This window comes from Triticum urartu, chromosome 3 (assembly GCF_003073215.2).
Source record: "Triticum urartu cultivar G1812 chromosome 3, Tu2.1, whole genome shotgun sequence".
In the NCBI taxonomy this organism is placed as follows: domain Eukaryota; kingdom Viridiplantae; phylum Streptophyta; class Magnoliopsida; order Poales; family Poaceae; genus Triticum; species Triticum urartu.
The window spans coordinates 498222764-498242571 of NC_053024.1; positions in this window are offsets into that span (position 1 = coordinate 498222764).

The window sequence follows — 19808 nt, forward strand, 5'->3', positions numbered from 1 at the left end:
TTTGGCCGACATTGGCAAGAAAAATGAACTTGAGTTGGCTAGAGTTCATTGGCATGCCAAAGAAATGGCAACCGTCCAAACAAAGACCAAGCTTTGGGTCATGACCAAAATTTTGGTTGAGGTATTGGTTGCCCATGATTTGGCCGACATTGGCAAGAAAAATGAACTAGAGTTGGCTAGAGTTCATTGGCATGCCAAAATATGGCAACCATCCAAACAAAGACCAATCTTTTGGTCATGACCAAAATTTTGGCAAGGTGCACTTTGGCCACAATCCGAACACACCCCAACACCCGGCTCGTCGAGGATGCACGGGGCGCCGCGATGCGTCCGCGGAGTGGTGTAGCGCGGCCAACTGCATCCTCTGAACCTGAGACCATGCCGGGTCGTCTTTCTTTTCCAATGACATGCGGGGATCGCATGTGAGCAAAGGGCATCTCCAACGTTGCCACGACCGCAGCTGCCTACCCTGGCACACCAAAACCCTCGTCCCTCGCACCCTCGCGCGGTGCGTTCCCAGCCGGCACCAGCTTCCCGCATTCATGCCGTCCGTTCGTATGTCGTCATTAAGAGGCTCGGTGCCCGCGGAACCAACTCCGGCGACTTAATGACGCACCCGGACGCTTGGCCTCATCGGAATGAGCTACTTAAAGCGGCAACGCCCCGCTAACCTCCACACCATAGCGCATCGTCCTCCTACCTGGAACCACATCCGCCATGACCGCAAACGCGAACGCTCTGCGGGAGAGCTTGTCTTCGGGGATGGAGCTCGAGGTCGTTGCCCTCGCTCAAGTCGCCACACAAGCGGTGGCCACGCTGGCGGCCGACAACGGGAGCACCGTCAGCCACGCGTACTACTTGCCGCCGTCCAACGTCCGGCACCGCTGAGGTCGGGGACTCCTCCGAGGATGAGTAGGGCATGGGAGGCGGCAGGGCATGGTATGCCAACTGGCCGGACTATCTCCCGTGTTCTACTTTTCCTTGCCGGAGACCGCACCTTCACTTCACAGGTCTTGAACCCCGCCCCCGTACATGGAGATCACAGATGGAGGACGTCGGTCGCCACCGTTGAATAGGTTTAGGGTCGGGTTTCTTTTATTTTTTTTGTCCTATAAAAGTTCGAAATGTAATGAAAATCTGCCGTGTTTGCATTAATCTCGGCCGGTGTATATGAACTTTCACAATAATATACATATTGTAGGAGTACTAGCAAGATGCCCGTGCGTTGCACGGAAGATCAAGATCTTGTGGGAGAAAAGAATGAACGAGGGAAAGCCTTATCTGCAAATGTGGAGAGGAGTGCGGGTAAATTGTCATAGTTTCCTTCCTATCCGTTAGATATAGATCGGACGGCCTATATTGCAGGATTGGACACATTTTTCTACATCTACGGGAACCTATGAAAGGGTTAACGTAAATTGCCTCTCTTTCTCTCTCCTCCCCTGATTTTCATGGTGGTGGGCCCCTCCCTCCCCCCAATCTACAATCAACAGCTCACATGTTTCACATTGTGTTAATTACGTAACTGGGATTACGTAGGTGTAGCATTACTCGTCCTAAAAAACCCAACTAAGCCAACCTCCCAGCATATCGCGCGGGAAAAGACCCGGCCGCGCCATTTTAGTCGGGATTACCGGATTACTAGTAGTAGTATCGATGGATCGTGCGAAGCAACATTTTTTTGCGGGGGCGAAGCACCTAGTTTCAAAGGAAAAAATGTGGTACACTCACAGCACTCCTGTCGCGGTCCATTTGAAAGCACAAGTGCTCCCTGGGTGGTTTTGGTAATTAATGTCAACATATCTCTTGTTGGACTAACACTTTTACCTAGTATGTTTCAGATAAGTTCAACAATGGAGTGGCATGGACTAGAGGATGTGGAACCCCTTCAAGATGCTAAGGACAAAGGATTGGCTCAAGCTTCAAGATCAAGACTCTACATTTTCTATTTTAGTGATCCAAGATCACATTTAGTCTATAGGAAAAGCCAATACTATCAAGAGGGGATGAGGTGTTGCTTAATGGCCTGCTTGCTCAAAGTGCTTAGTGATATGCTCCAAAACCCTCAACTACCTTCCCACATCCACATATGACCTAAACCAAAAGTCAAACTCGGCCCCACCGATTCTATCTATCCGGCGCCACCGAGTTTCAGATGTCATAGCCACTGCCACAAACCCTAGCAAATCGGTTTCACCAATAGGGATCTCGGTCTCACCGAGATGGGATTGTAATCTCTCTGTGTATGTCCATTACCAAAATCGGTCTCACCGAGTTTGAGCAATTGGTACTACCGAGATTACAATGCAAACCCTCTGGTTAGCTTATTACCAAAATCGGTCCCACCAAGTTTGTGTAATCGGTCTCATCGAGTTTGCCTGACCAACTCTCTGGTTAGCTAATTACCAAAATCAGTCCCACCGAGTTTGTGTAATCGGTCACACCGAGATTACGTTATGCCCTAACCCTAACCATATCGTTCCTACCGAGTTGCATCTCAGTCCCATCGAAAATCCTAATGGTCACTAGGTTTGCTGAATGGGTCCGACCGAGTTTAACCATTCGGTCCCACCGAGTTTGGCAAATTGTGTGTAACGTTTAGATTTTGTGTGGAGGCTATATATACCCCTCCACCCACTCTTCATTCGGGGAGAGAGCCATCAGAACATACCTACACTTTCAATACACATTTTCTGAGAGAGAACCACCTACACTTGTGTTGAGGTCAAGATATTCCATTCGAACCATATGAATCTTGATCTCTAGCCTTCCCCAAGTTGCTTTCCACTCAAATCTTCTTTCCACCAAATCCGAATCCTGTGAGAGAGAGTTGAGTGTTGGGGAGACTATCATTTGAAGCACAAGAGCAAGGAGTTCATCATCAACACACCATTTGTTACTTCTTGGAGAGTGGTGTCTCCTAGATTGGCTAGGTGTCACTTGGGAGCCTCCAACAAGATTGTGGAGTTGAACCAAGGAGTTTGTAAGGGCAAGGATATCGCCTACTTCATGAAGATCTACCGCTAGTGAGGCAAGTCCTTCGTGGGCGACGGCCGTGATGGAATAGACAAGGTTGCTTCTTCGTGGACCCTTCGTGGGTGGAGCCCTCCGTGGACTCGCGCAACCGTTACCCTCTGTGGGTTGAAGTCTCCATCAACGTGGATGTACGATAGCACCACCTATCGGAACCACGACAAAAACATCAGTGTCTCCAATTGTGTTTGAATACTCCAAACCCTTCTCTTTACATTCTTGCAAGTTGCATGATTTACTTTCCGCTGCTCATATACTCATTGCATGCTTGCTTGATATGTATTGTGTTTGTTAAACTTGTGCTTAAACTCCACTTAAACTTAAGTATATTAAAAACTGCAACTTTTGGCACTTAGTGTCTAATCACCCCCCCCCTCTAGACACCTCTTCTCGATCCTTTCACCATTGCACCCCACACACGCTCGGTCCTGCACACGGCTCACGCAAACAGAACGCGCTTCGGCTTGCCTCTTCACTAACACGTGGGACTGCACTTGGAGAAACCGACCATGCGCCAAACTCCCCCCGCCCACCGCGCGAAAATCCTCCCCCCCCACACACACACCCAAAAATTCCCCCCCAAATCCGATTCAACCGCCCTTCGGCCAACTAGCCAATAATATTCCCCAAACCCCCCTCCCCCCTGTCCCCCTCCACTCCATTCTCTCCGCCAAAGACGCCCTCCCCGCTGCGCCGATACGTCGGCGCCGCGGTTCGTCGATCCTCTCGCTCCCACAGTACGCTCTCGTAGACTGACGTCCTCTAGCCGTGCCGCCACCTCTGGCTACGTTCTTGTGGAGGCGCACGGCGGTCAGTGCCACCACCGCTGGCAACGTTCGTGTGGATACGCACGGCGGTCAGCTTCTCCCACGGTACGCGCATTCTAGACTGAGGCCCCGTTCATGTCGGTGTAGCGCTGAATGTTAGCTGATAGACGGTGTTAATCTCACTGTTTGCCGAAGTAGTTTACTGTCAATATGCTCTGCTTAAGAAGCTTCCTTGACCTGTTCTGCACTCAATCTGCTTAGCTGAGATGGCATGCCAAGGCCGATTAGTTGCTAAAATGTCCTGCCATATATTTATTGTGATGTAGATTGCCATGGTCTAGTAGCCAATCTGTTAGCTGAAATAGCTCTACACCATTTTATACTCGATCTTTGTTGCTGCGATGGCCTTCGATAGTTCGATGGATGTGTGCTCGGCCTCATTGACTGCTAAAACAGCCTGCCATAATTTGGCACTCAAATCTGTTTGCTGAATTAGCTTTACATATATTTCGTTACTTAGATCTGCTCGTCCAAATATCTTGCCATAGCTTTAGACATCGACCTAGGTTTTTTTTCTGGACTTCATAAAAAAGCATATATGTTTTTCCTGTAATATCTAGTAGAAGAACTAATTTGTATGTCTAATAGATGGACAGGACTTGGATAACTTCTGCTCGAAGATTATCCGCTGCATATGTCGAGGGGGTTGAAAACTTCATGAACTTTATCAGAGCTGAGTATGGTGGTCCGAAATCATATGTGCTCTGCCCGTGTAGCAGTTGTATGAATTCAGTTACAAGACCCCAGTCAACTGTGCAAAATCATCTACACTTGTATGGGATGTCGGTCACATATACTAGGTGGGTTCATCATGGTGAAGCTGTGAACGTCAATGTTATTGACTACGTGGAAGCAGCAGATCACCATCTTGATCTACCTGATGCTCAGGTGGAAGAGGAGGAGGAGGTGGTGGTGGCAGAGCCAGTGAGTTTGACCAACATTGAAACAATGCTACAAAATGCTCGTGCATTCCATGAACTATCACCTGCAGAAGAAAAACGGTGGACCCGCATGTTGGAACAATGCAATGTTGCTGTCAGTATTCTCAGCTATGGTCACCTTTCTTCAGGTGAAGACATCTGAGCGGATGACCAACAAATCATTCGATGCGATGTTGGCTGCTTTCCGCGAATCTTTCCCAGATGCGTCTGAGCTGCCACACACCTACAGTAAAATGAAGAATTTCCTTCGTGTAGTTGGAATTGGATATGATATGATCCATGTTTGTAAGAATAATTGTGTTATGTTCCGGGAGGATTATGCCAACTTAAGTGAATGCCCGAAATGCAAATCATCAAGATGGAAAGATGGCGATGCTGTGAAGAGGATTCCTCATAATGTTCTGAGACATTTTCCAATTACACCAAGATTGCAGAGGTTGTTTCATGATGCTGAAACAAGAGAGGATGTAATGTGGCATTCTAGGAACCAGGAGTACAGAGATCAGAATGTAATGAGCCATCCATCTCATGGTAGTGAGTGGAAAAGCTTCAATGATAAACACAGAGAGTTTGCTGCTGACCCGAGAAACATTATACTTGACTTAGCTTCAGATGGATTTAACCCATTTGGCCACCAGAGCGCCACATATAGCATGTGGCCAGTGCTTGTTATCCCTTACAACATGCCTCCAAATGTCTGCACCGAAGAATAAAACTACATGATGGCCTTGCTCATCCCAGGTCCAAAAATTCTTGGAAAGGATTTTGATTTGTTCATGGAGCCTCTTGTGGAGGAACTTCAACAGCTATGGAAGGGTGTTCTCGCTCGAGACCTATATAGCAGCCCACCAGCTGATTTCTTTCTGCGTGCTGTTATAATTTGGTGCATCCATGATTATCTGGCTTTGGGCACTATGTCAGGGCGAACGACACATGGTTACAATGCATGTGTTCGCTGTGACAGGAATCCGCTGTCATACGCAATACTTAGCAAGATCTATTACATTGGACACCGTTGTTTCCTTGCCAAGGACAAGCCGCATCCTAGAAAATACCGAACACATGTGTTCAATACAAAGCATGAAAACTGTGATGCGCCAAAGAGGCTCACCGCCGATGAGTTGCAAGTGTAATTAGAGAAGGTCAGGCATATTACACCAGGAAACCATCCTGGTAATGGTAGCGGGAAAAGGAAGCATGGCAGGGTAGAAGAGAGATTATTGTTTACGCGCAGGTACACTTTGTGGGACTTGGAGTATTGGAAATATTTGGATCTAAGGCATAATCTTGATGTGATGCACATCGAGAAAAATATATGTCACAGCATTATCGGCACACTTCTTAATATTGAAGGCAAGACGAAAGATACCTTAAAATCTAGGATTGATATGACACACCTGGGTATCAGAAAGGATTTGCAGGTGCAAGATGAAGGTAAACAACGGGATATGGCACCAGCTATGTACGTCTTGGACAAGGTAAAAAGAAAAGAATTCTGCGAGGTCCTGTCACGTGTGAGATTCCCACATGGATTTGCTTCCAACCCTGAAAGGAGAGTCAGTGCAGATGGAAAAAAGGTACAAGGGTTGAAAACTCATGACTGCCACGTCCTACTGTTGGAAATATGCCCTAGAGGCAATAATAAATAAGTTATTATTATATTTCCTTGTTCATGATAATCGTTTATTATCCATGCTATAATTGTATTGATAGGAAACTCAGATACATGTGTGGATACATAGACAACACCATGTCCCTAGTAAGCCTCTAGTTGACTAGCTCGTTGATCAATAGATGGTTACGGTTTCCTGACCATGGGCATTGGGTGTCGTTGATAACGGGATCACATCATTAGGAGAATGATGTGATGGACAAGACCCAATCCTAAGCATAGCACTAGATCGTGTAGTTCGTATGCTAAAGCTTTTCTAATGTCAAGTATCATTTCCTTAGACCATGAGATTGTGCAACTCCCGGATACCGTAGGAATTGCTTTGGGTGTGCCAAACGTCACAACGTAACTGGGTGGTATAAGGTACACTACGGGTATCTCCGAAAGTGTCTGTTGGGTTGGCACGAATCGAGACTGGGATTTGTCACTCGTGTGACGGAGAGGTATCTCTGGGCCCACTCGAGGAACATCATCATATATGTGCACAATGTGACCAAGGAGTGATCACGGGATGATGTGTTACGGAACGAGTAAAGAGACTTGCCGGTAACGAGATTGAAAAGGGTATCGGATCCCGACGATCGAATCTCGGGCAAGTATCGTACCGATAGACAAAGGGAATTGTATACGGGATTGATTAAGTCCTTGACATCGTGGTTCATCCGATGAGATCATCGTGGAACATGTGGGAACCAACATGGGTATCCAGATCCCGCTGTTGGTTATTGACCAGAGAACGTCTCGGTCATGTCTGCATGGTTCACGAACCCGTAGGGTCTACACACTTAAGGTTTGATGATGCTAGGGTTATAAAGGAAGCTTGTATGTGGTTACAGAATGTTGTTCGGAGTCCCGGATGAGATCTCGGACGTCACGAGGAGTTCCGGAATGGTCCGGAGGTAAAGATTTATATATAGGAAGTCCTATTTTGGCCATCAGGACAAGTTTCGGGGTTATCGGTATTGTACCGAGACCACCGGAAGGGTCCCGGGGGCCACCGGGTGGGGCCACCTATCCCGGAGGGTCCAATGGGCTGAAGTAGGAAGGGATCCAGCCCAAAGTGGGCTGGGGAGCCACTTCCCCCTAGGGCCCATGCGCCTAGGGTGGGGGGGAACCCTAAGGAAGAGTCCCAAAGGGGTAAGGCACCTCCTAGGTGCCTTGGGGAGGAGGGATTCCTCCCTTGGCCGCCGCCCCCCCTAGGAGATTGGATCTCCTAGGGCCGGCGCCCCCCCCCCTTGGGCTCCCTATATATAGTGAGGGAGGAGGGCCTCTCAAGAGACAACTTTTGCCTTTGGTGCAGCCCTCTCCCCTCTCCCAAGTACTTCTCCTCTCCCGTGGTGCTTGGCGAAGCCCTGCAGGATTGCCACGCTCCTCCATCACCACCACGCCGTTGTGCTGCTGCTGGGATGGAGTCTTCCTCAACCTCTCCCTCTCTCCTTGCTGGATCAAGGCATGGGAGACATCGTCGGGCTGTACGTGTGTTGAACGCGGAGGTGCCGTCCGTTCGGCACTAGGATCTCCGGTGATTTGAATCACGACGAGTACGACTCCATCAACCCCGTTCACTTGAACGCTTCCGCTTAGCGATCTACAAGGGTATGTAGATGCACTCTCCTTCCCCTCGTTGCTGGTCTCTCCATAGATAGATCTTGGTGATACGTAGGAAAATTTTGAATTTCTGCTACGTTACCCAACAGTGGCATCATGAGCTAGGTCTATTGCGTAGTTACTATGCACGAGTAGAACACAAAGTAGTTGTGGGCATCGATATTGTCAATTATCTTGCCGTTACTAGTCTTATCTTGATTCGGCGGCATTGTGGGATGAAGCGGCCCGGACCAACCTTACACGTACGCTTACGTGAGACCGGTTCCACCGACTGACATGCACTAGTTGCATAAGGTGGCTGGCGGGTGTCTGTCTCTCCCACTTTAGTCGGGTCGGATTCGATGAAAAGGGTCCTTATGAAGGGTAAATAGCAATTGGCATATCACGTTGTGGTCTTTGCGTAGGTAAGAAACGTTCTTGCTAGAAACCCATAGCAGCCACGTAAAACATGCAAACAACAATTAGAGGACGTCTGACTTGTTTTTGCAGGGTATGCTATGTGATGTGATATGGCCAAAGGATGTGATGAATGATATATGTGATGTATGAGATGATCATGTTCTTGTAATAGGAATCACGACTTGCATGTCGATGAGTATGACAACCGGCAGGAGCCATAGGAGTTGTCTTAATTTATTTATGACCTGCGTGTCAACATAAACGTCATGTAATTACTTTACTTTATTGCTAACCATTAGCTGTAGTAGTAGAAGTAATAGTTGGCGAGACAACTTCATGAAGACACGATGATGGAGATCATGATGATGGAGATCATGGTGTCATGCCGGTGACGATGATGATCATGGAGCCCCGAAGATGGAGATCAAAAGGAGCTATATGATATTGGCCATATCATGTCACTTTTTGATTGCATGTGATGTTTATCATGTTTATACATCTTATTTGCTTAGAACGACGGTAGTAAATAAGATGATCCCTCATAATAATTTCAAGAAAGTGTTTCCCCTAACTGTGCACCGTTGCGACAGTTCGTTCGTTTCTAAGCACCACGTGACGATCGGGTGTGATAGATTCCAACGTTCACATACAACGGGTGTAAGACAGATTTACACATGCAAACACTTAGGTTGACTTACCGAGCCTAGCATGTACAGACATGGCCTCGGAACACAGAAGACCGAAAGGTCGAGCATGAGTCGTATAGAAGATACGATCAACATGAAGATGTTCACCGATGTTGACTAGTCCGTCTCACGTGATGATCGGACACGGCCTAGTTGACTCGGATCATGTAATCGCTTAGATGACTAGAGGGATGTCTATCTGAGTGGGAGTTCATAAGATGAACTTAATTATCCTGAACATAGTCAAAAGATCTTCGCAAATTATGTCGTAGCTCGCGCTTCAGTTCTACTGTTTAGATATGTTCCTAGAGAAAATTTAGTTGAAAGTTGATAGTAACAATCATGCGGACTAGGTCCTTAAACTGAGGATTGTCCTCATTGCTTCATAGAAGGCTTATGTCCTTAATGCACCGCTCAGTGTGCTGAACCTCGAAAGTTGTCTGTGGATGTTGCGAACATCTGACATACACGTTTTGATAACTACATGATAGTTCAGTTAAACGGTTTAGAGTTGAGGCACCGAAGACATTTTGAAACGTCGTGAAACATATGAGATGTTTCGAGGGCTGAAATTGGGATTTCAGGCTCGTGCCCACGTCAAGAGGTATAAGACCTCCGACGATTTTCTTTGCCTGCAAACTAAAGGGGAAAAGCTCAATTGTTGAGCTTGTGCTCAGATTGTCTAAGTACAACAATCATTTGAATCGAGTGGGAGTTGATCTTCCAGATGAGATAGTGATGTTTCTCCGAAGTCATTACCACCAAGCTGCTAGAGCTTCGTGATGAACTATAATATATCAGGGACATATATGATGATCCTGGAGATATTCGTGATGTTTGACACCACAAAAGTAGAAATCAAGAAGGAGCATCAATTGTTGATGGTTGGTGAAACCACTAGTTTCAAGAAGGGCAAGGGCAAGAAGGGATACTTCGTGAAACGGCAAATAAGCTGCTGCTCTAGTGAAGAAACCCAAAGTTGAACCCAAACCCAAGACTAAGTGCTTCTGTAATAAGGGGAACAACCACTGGAGCAGAATTACCCTAGATACTTGGTAGATTAGAAGGCTGGCAAGGTCGATAGAAGTATATTGGATATACATTGCGTTGATGTGTACTTTACTAGTACTCCTAGTAGCACCAGGGCATTAGATACCGGTTCGGTTGCTAAGTGTTAGTAACTCGAAATAAAAGCTACGGAATAAACGGAGACTAGCTAAAGGTGAGCTCACGATATGTGTTGGAAGTGTTTCCAATGTTGATATGATCAAGCATCACACGCTCCCTCTACCATCGAGATTGGTGTTAAAACCTAAATAATTGTTATTTGGTGTTTGCGTTGAGCATAGACATGATTGGATTATGACTATAGCAATACGGTTATTCATTTAAGGAGAATAATTGTTACTCTGTTTATTTGAATAATACCTTCAATGGTCTTACGCCTAAAATGAATAGTTTATTGAATCTCGATCGTAGTGATACACATGTTCATGCCAAAAGATAGTAATGATAGTACGACCTACTTGTGGCACTGCCATGTAAGTCATATCGGTATAAAACACATGAAGAAGCTCCATGTAGATGGATCTTTGGACTCACTCATTTTTGAAAAGTCTGAGACATGCGAACCATGTCTATTGGTGTGTATGCATGAAGAAACTCCATGCAAATGGACCGTTTGAACTCACTTGATTTAGAATCACTTGAGACATGCAAATCATACCACATGGGCAAGATGACTGAAAGCCTCGTTTTCAGTAAAATGGAACTAGAAAGCAACTTGTTGGAAGTAATACATTTTGATGTGTGCAATCCAATGAGTGCTGAGGCATGTAGTGGATATCGTTATGTTCTTACTTCACGGATGATTTGAGTAGATGTTGAGTATATTTACTTGATGAATCACGAGTCTGAATTACTGAAAGGTTCAAGTAATTTCAGTGTGAAGTTGAAAGATCGTCGTGACAAAAGGATAAAATATCTATGATATGATCATAGAGATGAATATCTGAATTACGAGTTTGGCACAGAATTAAGACATTGTGGAAATTGTTTCACAACTAATACAGCCTGGAACACCATAGTGTGATGGTGTGTCCGAACATCATAACTGCACCCTATTGGATATGATGCATACCATGATGTCTCTTATCGAATCACCACAATAGTTTATGGGTTAGGCATTAGAGACAACCACATTCACTTTAAATAGGGCACCACGTAATTCCGATGAGATGACACCGTATGAACTATGGTTTAGAGAAACCTAAGCTGTCATTACTAAAAGTTTGGGGCTGCGACGCTTATGTGAAAAAGTTTCAAGCTGATAAGCTCGAACCCAAAGCAGATAAATGCATCTTCATAGGACACCCAGAACAGTTGGGTATACCTCCTGTCTCAGATCCGAAAGCAATAAGGGATTGTTTCTACAATCGGGTCCTTTCACGAGGAAAAGTTTCTCTCGAAAGAATTGAGTGGGAGGATGGTGGAGACTTGATGAGGTTATTGAACCGTCTCTTCAACTAGTGTGTGGAAGGGCACAGGAAGTTGTTCCTGTGGCACCTACACCAATTGAAGTGGAAGCTTATGATAGTGATCATGAAACTTCAGATCAAGTCACTACCAAACCTCGTAGGATGACAAGGATGCGTACTACTTCAGAGTGGTACGTAATCCTGTCTTGGAAGTCATGTTGCTAGACAACAATGAACCTACGAGCTATGGAGAAGCGATGGTGGGCCTAGATTCCGATAAATGGCTCGAGGCCATAAAATCCGAGAGAGGATCCATGTATGAAAACAAAGTGTAGACTTTGGAAGAACAGCTCGATGGTCGTAAGGCTATTGAGTACAGATGGATTTTAAAAGGAAGACGGACAATGATGGTAAATGTCACCATTAAGAAAGCTCGACTTGTCGTTAAGAAGTTTACCGACAAGTTCAAGGAGTTGACTACGATGAGACTTTCTCACCCGTAGCGATGATAAGAGTCTGTTGGAATTATGTTAGCGATTACTGCATTATTTATGAAATCTTGCAAATAGGATGTCAAAACATTGTTTCCTCGATGATTTTCTTGAGAAAAGGTTGTATGTGATACAATTGGAAGGTTTTGTCAATCCTGAAAGATGCTAATAAGTATGCAAAGCTCCAGCGATCCTTCTAAGGACTGGAGTAAGCATCTTGGAGTTGGAATGTGTGCTTTGATGATGATCAAAGATTTTGGGTTTATACAAAGTTTATGAGAAACTTGTATTTCCAAAGAAGTGAGTGGGAGCACTATAGAATTTCTAATGAATATATGTTGTCGACATATCATAGATCAGAAATGACGTAGAATTTCTAGAAAGCATATAGGGTTATTTGGAAAGTGTTTTTCAATGGAAAGCCTGGATTAAGCTACTTGAGCATTGAGCATCAAGATCTATAAGGATAGATCAAAACGCTTAATGGTACTTTCAAATGAGCACATACCTTGACATGATCTTGAAGGTGTTCAAGATGGATCAGTCAAAGGAGGAGTTCTTGCCTGAGTTCTAAGGTATGAAGTTAAGACTTAAAGCTCGACCACGACAGAATAGAGAGAAAGGACGAAGGCCATCCCCTATGCTTAAGACGTAGGCTCTACAGTATGCTATGATGTGTACCGCACCTGAAGTGTGCCTTGCCATGAGTCAGTCAAGGGGTACAAGAGTGATCCAAGAATGGATCACAGGACAGCGGTCAAAGTTATCCTTAGTAACTAGTGGACTAAGGAACTTTTCTCGATTATGGAGGTGGTAAAAGAGTTCGTCGTAAAGGGTTACGCCGATGCAAGCTTTGACACTAATCCAGATTATTCTGAGTAGTAAACTGGATTCGTATAGTAGAACAGTTATTTGGAATAGCTCCAAATAGAACGTGGTAGCTACATCTAGGAGATGACATAGAGATTTGTAAAGCACACACGGATCTAAAAGGTTCAGACCCGTTGACTAAAACCTCTCTCACAAGCAACATGATCAAACCCAGAACTCATTGAGTGTTAATCACATAGTGACGTGAACTAGATTATTGACTCTAGTAAACTCTTTGGATGTTGGTCACATGGCGATGTGACCTGTGAGTGTTAATCACATGGCGATGTGAACTAGATTATTGACTCTAGTGCAAGTGGGAGACTGTTGGAAATATGCCCTAGAGGCAATAATAAGTTACTATTATATTTCCTTGTTCATGATAATCGTTTATTATCCATGCTATAATTGTATTGATAGGAAACTCAGATACATGTGTGGATACATAGACAACACCATGTCCCTAGTAAGCCTCTAGTTGACTAGCTCGTTGATCAATAGATGGTTACGGTTTCCTGACCATGGGCATTGGATGTCGTTGATAACTTGATCACATCATTAGGAGAATGATGTGATGGACAAGACCCAATCCTAAGCATAGCACTAGATCGTGTAGTTCGTATGCTAAAGCTTTTCTAATGTCAAGTATCATTTCCTTAGACCATGAGATTGTGCAACTCCCGGATACCGTAGGAGTGCTTTGGGTGTGCCAAACGTCACAACGTAACTGGGTGGCTATAAAGGTACACTACGGGTATCTCCGAAAGTGTCTGTTGGGTTGGCACGAATCGAGACTGGGATTTGTCACTCCGTGTGACGGAGAGGTATCTCTGGGCCCACTCGGTAGGACATCATCATAATGTGCACAATGTGATCAAGGAGTTGATCATGGGATGATGTGATACGGAACGAGTAAAGAGACTTGCCGGTAACGAGATTGAACAAGGTATCAGGATACCGACGATCGAATCTCGGGCAAGTATCGTACCGATAGACAAAGGGAATTGTATACGGGATTGATTAAGTCCTTGACATCGTGGTTCATCCGATGAGATCATCGTGGAACATGTGGGAACCAACATGGGTATCCAGATCCCGCTGTTGGTTATTGACCAGAGAACGTCTCGGTCATGTCTGCATGGTTCACGAACCCGTAGGGTCTACACACTTAAGGTTTGATGATGCTAGGGTTATAAAGGAAGCTTGTATGTGGTTACAGAATGTTGTTCGGAGTCCCGGATGAGATCTCGGACGTCACGAGGAGTTCCGGAATGGTCCGGAGGTAAAGATTTATATATAGGAAGTCCTATTTCGGCCATCGGGACAAGTTTCGGGGTTATCGGTATTGTACCGGGACCACCGGAAGGGTCCCGGGGGTCCACCGGGTGGGGCCACCTATCCCGGAGGGTCCAATGGGCTGAAGTAGGAAGGGATCCAGCCCAAAGTGGGCTGGGGCGCCACTTCCCCCTAGGGCCCATGCGCCTAGGGTGGGGGGGGGAACCCTAAGGAAGAGTCCCAAAGGGGTAAGGCACCTCCTAGGTGCCTTGGGGAGGAGGGATTCCTCCCTTGGCCGCCGCCCCCCCTAGGAGATTGGATCTCCTAGGGCCGGCGCCCCCCCCTTGGGCTCCCTATATATAGTGAGGGAGGAGGGCCTTTCAAGAGACAACTTTTGCCTTTGGTGCAGCCCTCTCCCCTCTCCCAAGTACTTCTCCTCTCCCGTGGTGCTCTGCGAAGCCCTGCAGGATTGCCACGCTCCTCCATCACCACCACGCCGTTGTGCTGCTGCTGGATGGAGTCTTCCTCAACCTCTCCCTCTCTCCTTGCTGGATCAAGGCGTGGGAGACATCGTCGGGCTGTACGTGTGTTGAACGCGGAGGTGCCGTCCGTTCGGCACTAGGATCTCCGGTGATTTGAATCACGACGAGTACGACTCCATCAACCCTGTTCACTTGAACGCTTCCGCTTAGCGATCTACAAGGGTATGTAGATGCACTCTCCTTCCCCTCGTTGCTGGTCTCTCCATAGATAGATCTTGGTGATACGTAGGAAAATTTTGAATTTTTGCTACGTTACGCAACACCTACTTCAAAGGGTTTTACCTGTTATCCTTAGAGGATTGGGTCGCCCTGACTTATACAGAGCAGTTGCAGAGTGGGGCCAATTCTTCAGGGAACTCTGCAGTAGGAATATCAGGATAGATGCTTTGGATCGTCTTAGAGACAAGATACCAACTATCCTATGCGACCTTGAGAAGATATATCCTCCAGCCTTCTTTGATGTGATGGTGCATTTGGCTATTCATCTACCTGATGAGGCACTACTTAGATGTCCAGTACAGTATGGCTGGATGTACCCTATTGAAAGGCGGCTAGGCACTTTCAAGGGCTATGTTAGGAACAGAGCTAGACCCGAGGGTTCCATTGCAGAGGCCTACATTGCTACAGAAGCGTTGACATTCTGCTCAAAATACATTGAAACAGCTGATCAGCTTAGCAAAGAGGTGGGTGAAGACAATCCCGGGCTCAATGTTTTCGATTATTCTATTCAACTTACAGGGAAGAGTCGACAAGAGGACAAACCTAAATATTTGGACAAAATGGTTTGGTATGTGTTGAATAACTGTCCTAAGATACTACCTTATATCAAGTAAGTGCAGTACTGCAGCTTATACATCGTAATCTACTAAACTTGCATCACTTTCTTACATATTTAGATGTTTGACGCGATCACTATGTTGTGCAGCCTCTACAAAGAGGAGTTACTGCCGCAAAATCCAAGAAACATTGACAAACTGCTTATGGAAGGATTTGCAAAATGGTTCAAGAACCATGTAAGCTTTTGAAGTGCACTGTCAATTTTTTTTAATATATTGAGTACATAAGATGATCAGCTTGTCTATTTTCTAACCATAGGTTAAGAAGGTGCGGGAGGATGGGCAGGCAGTTGATGATGCCCTTTACTCACTAGCAATGGGTCCTCATACTCGGGTAAGACATTATGAATCTTGCGTTGCTGGAGATGTGCGCTACAACACCCTTGCACGAGACGAAGGAAGGAAGACACAAAACAGTGCCATCATGAGCACGGATATGTATGACAAAGAGACAACTGAAATGTATGCTAACATAATAGACATTATTCAGTTGTAGTATATCTCCAGTTTAGAGGATCATCGGTGTGTGGTTCTATTGTGCTGTCGTTGGTATAACCTGTTTTCTAGGATCGCAAAACCCAGAGCTGATGATTATTTCAAATCCATCAATGTCAAGGCGGCGTACCAGACCAACGAGCCTTTTATTTTGGCAAATCAAGCAACACAGATATTTTTCTTGGAAGACACATTTGCACGTAGTGATGACTGGAGAGTATTGCAAAGGTTTGAGCAGAGGAATTCGTTTAATGAAGTTGCACAACAAGATGATGCTTACACTGCTCCTGATGTACAAGATAACACAGATGTTCCTAATATCTTTGAGAACCATCACGTCAATGACGCCGGCGAAAAGATTGCCTGTCGTGTTGTGGACATACAAGAGTTGATCAAGAAGAAGCCAACGTTCGAGGATGTTGAGGACGAAGAAGAAGATGACACCATGGGGAATTACGATTCAGACTGATACACATGGCGAAGATGTTGACGCTGCTGCTGCGGATGATGATTACATTGCTTTTGTCGTATTTGCCTGTCAGAAGACGTTTTTTATCTACTATGTGAAATTGTGTTTGCTATGACAACTGAAACCTGATGAACATGTTGTTTAGTATTTTGTTGTGAGAACATCACTTGTTATGTATGCTGATTTTTGTTTGGTGATTGTATGGCAACTAAAACATGACGACATTGTTGTTTAGTTGTACTCATATTTGGCTGTGAAACTTGAATTTGATGACATAGTTTGTTCTTGGACTGCAATTTGCTCGACGTCTTCGAATGAGAACAAATCTGACCCGACAGGGCCTCTGCTATTTATTTATATGAGCAAAAGGGGATACCCCCTGATTTCCGTTAATAGAAATCATTAGATGTTCACAACACTACGCCTAGCCTGCTACACAGGTTTCATTCATTACTAGTTTCAGCAAAGTGCTCATGTCGTAGCCACTGAATACATCACGAGTGCTACATACACTTCAAATAAAGAGACAATCATCCTACAAAGCACATCGATTTTACCCATTATCTTCACAAGATCTTTCATCTCCTCATTGCTGTCAAGGTCGTTCAGCAGCTGTTGCTTGGCCATGATCAGAGGAACTGCATCTTTAAGCTTCTGGTCTGCATCTTCCTCTTATGTCGTTCCTTCAGTTACTTGTCCAACACCCCAACCTGCTGGTATTGGGATTCCTCGGCTAACCAAATAATCAGCGTAGTTGCATTCCCCCACATCAGCAACTTCCCAGAAATACAAATCACATGAATCTTCCCTTTTCTGCACGAATCAAATTGGTAGATCATCAACCAAACTATTAAAAAATCAGCAACTGAAAGCAGCAGAACAACACTTAAATATATTATTACCCCATGATTCAGGCATTTGTAGAAGACTCGGCCAGGGTTGCGGATTGTGGTTGAGACGCGACGGATGACTCTGCGTGATTTTCAGGAGTGGCACCACACCAACGACAGCGGGTTGCGATGAGCAATCGGCTGCGGTGCGCGTGCCAGCGAGGGTGTGATGAGACCCACAGGCGATGGTACGGGTTGCGACTTGGCGCATATCTGGTTGTTGCCTGCTGAAGAGCAGGTGGACGAGCAGCCAGCGGACATGGTTGCTGCGGCCAGAGCTTCCGATGCTAGGCAGAGTAAGTAGAGAAGAGGAGAAGCGAACATTGGATATGTCAGTTTCATTACTTGTAGAGTAGCATAGCACCATATATAGTCATAGTCTAGGTTTGGATTCGAACCAGCTACATGAGCACGTCTTTCTTTTTTTCTAAAAATCGGCAACGTCTCATTACTGGTACACTGGCTAGTTCTGTACGCCTTCCCAAGTCTTTGATTTTCTTTCCCTTTTTGGCGAGGATGGAAGGAGGAAAAAATTGAGAGCTCCTGGGACTCGAACCCAAGACCTCTCGGTTGAAAACCAAGGGTGCTAGTCACTTATGTGGCGAACGTTCCTTGTGAGGACGGCAGACGAACGCATTTTCCTCGCAGTTTTCTTCCTATATATAAAAAAGTATGCTACTTGATGTCCGCTTAGTCAACAAAACGATTGTGCCAACCTTGATCGTTGGATTGACATTCAACGTCTGTCGCGTTTCTTCAGTCTCTTCTTCCTCGAACCGCCAAAGCCAAACCAGCGCCGGCGGGACCGCCTGCTCCCGCCTCCCACAGCTGGCTGTGATCTGCCCCGGCTCCTGTTCGTTCCCGTCCGAGGCCTCACCATCTTCCTCCGCCTTGGTTCGCTCGCCGCGGCGCCGCCCTCCGGTGTTGTCAACATGGTCAACAACTGAGAGGAATAAGGAGATGACTGTACATGGTGAGGATGACAGTAGGGACCTAGCAGCGTGCGCAGTAATTTTGTTTTTTCAGGACGGAGAAGGGTATCAACTGGGTTGTGCGGGACCCATGGCCCGTCTAGCCCAGGCTTTTATTTCATATGTTTAGCACATGGCCAGCCCAGTTTGTTTTTTTCCTTTCTGAAAATTGCTAGCCAGCTATTTTGTTTTTTTGCAGAATAACCAATGTAGGCCTACTTGCTTTTCTACGCCCTGCTGGGCCGGAAATCTTTCAAGACGAGGAGGGATGCATTTTGCCCAGAAAATGGGCTATAAGTAATAAGAAATGGGCTATAAGTAATAATAAATGGGCTGTAAAATGAAAAAATACAGCAAACAGATAATTAGTTCCAAAATACTGTTTTCTTTCGGAATTTGATATTTTAAATTTCATTGTTTTTGTGCGGGTAAAATTTCATTGAATTTAAATTAAGGTATATTTAGATTTAAAATTAATTTGAATCTGGATAGAAATTTCGGGTTGTATGCTGTTTGGGACAGATTTGGAGGCTGACTTGTGGGTCTACTAGGTTGACGTGTACTTTGGCTTTGTCAACTTAGTCCACAAACGATTCTAGCAGCATTGACCGTTGGATGTTAATCCAACGGCCGTGCTGCTTCTTCAATATCTGATCTTCTTGCTCGAGCCGCCCAAACCAGCTTCAGTGGGACTGCCTGCTCCCGCCTCCCGTGGCCGGCTGTGCTGCCGCATAGGCCGCACCGCCCCACCCTACTTCATTGCTGGCCAGGACATTCCTCTACTCACCCACACCTCCTGTTATTTTCCGGCAACGGCAGCCGGACCAGTAAACCCTCGTACTCCCCACCGCGTGGGCAACCATTGCTGAGTCTTCCCTGGCTCCGTGTCGTTCCCTTCCTAGGCCTCACCCTCGTCCACCGCCATGGTGCTCTCGGCGCGGCCTGGTCAACTTGGTCAACGAACTGTTGGGGAACGTAGTAGTTTCAAAAAAAATCCTACACACACGCAAGAACATGGTGATAAATAGCAACGAGAGGGGAGAGTGTTGTCTACGTACCCTCGTAGACCGGAAGCGGAAGCGGAAGCGTTATAACAACGCGGTTGATGTAGTCGTACGTCTTCACGGCCCGACCGATCAAGCACCGAAACTACGGCACCTCCGAGTTCTAGCACACATTCAGCTCGATGACGATCCCTGGACTCCGATCCAGCAGAATGTCGGGGAAGAGTTCCGTCAGCACGACGGCGTGGTGACGATCTTGATGTTCTACCGTCGCAGGGCTTCGCCTAAGCACCACAACAATATTATCGAGGATTATGGTGGA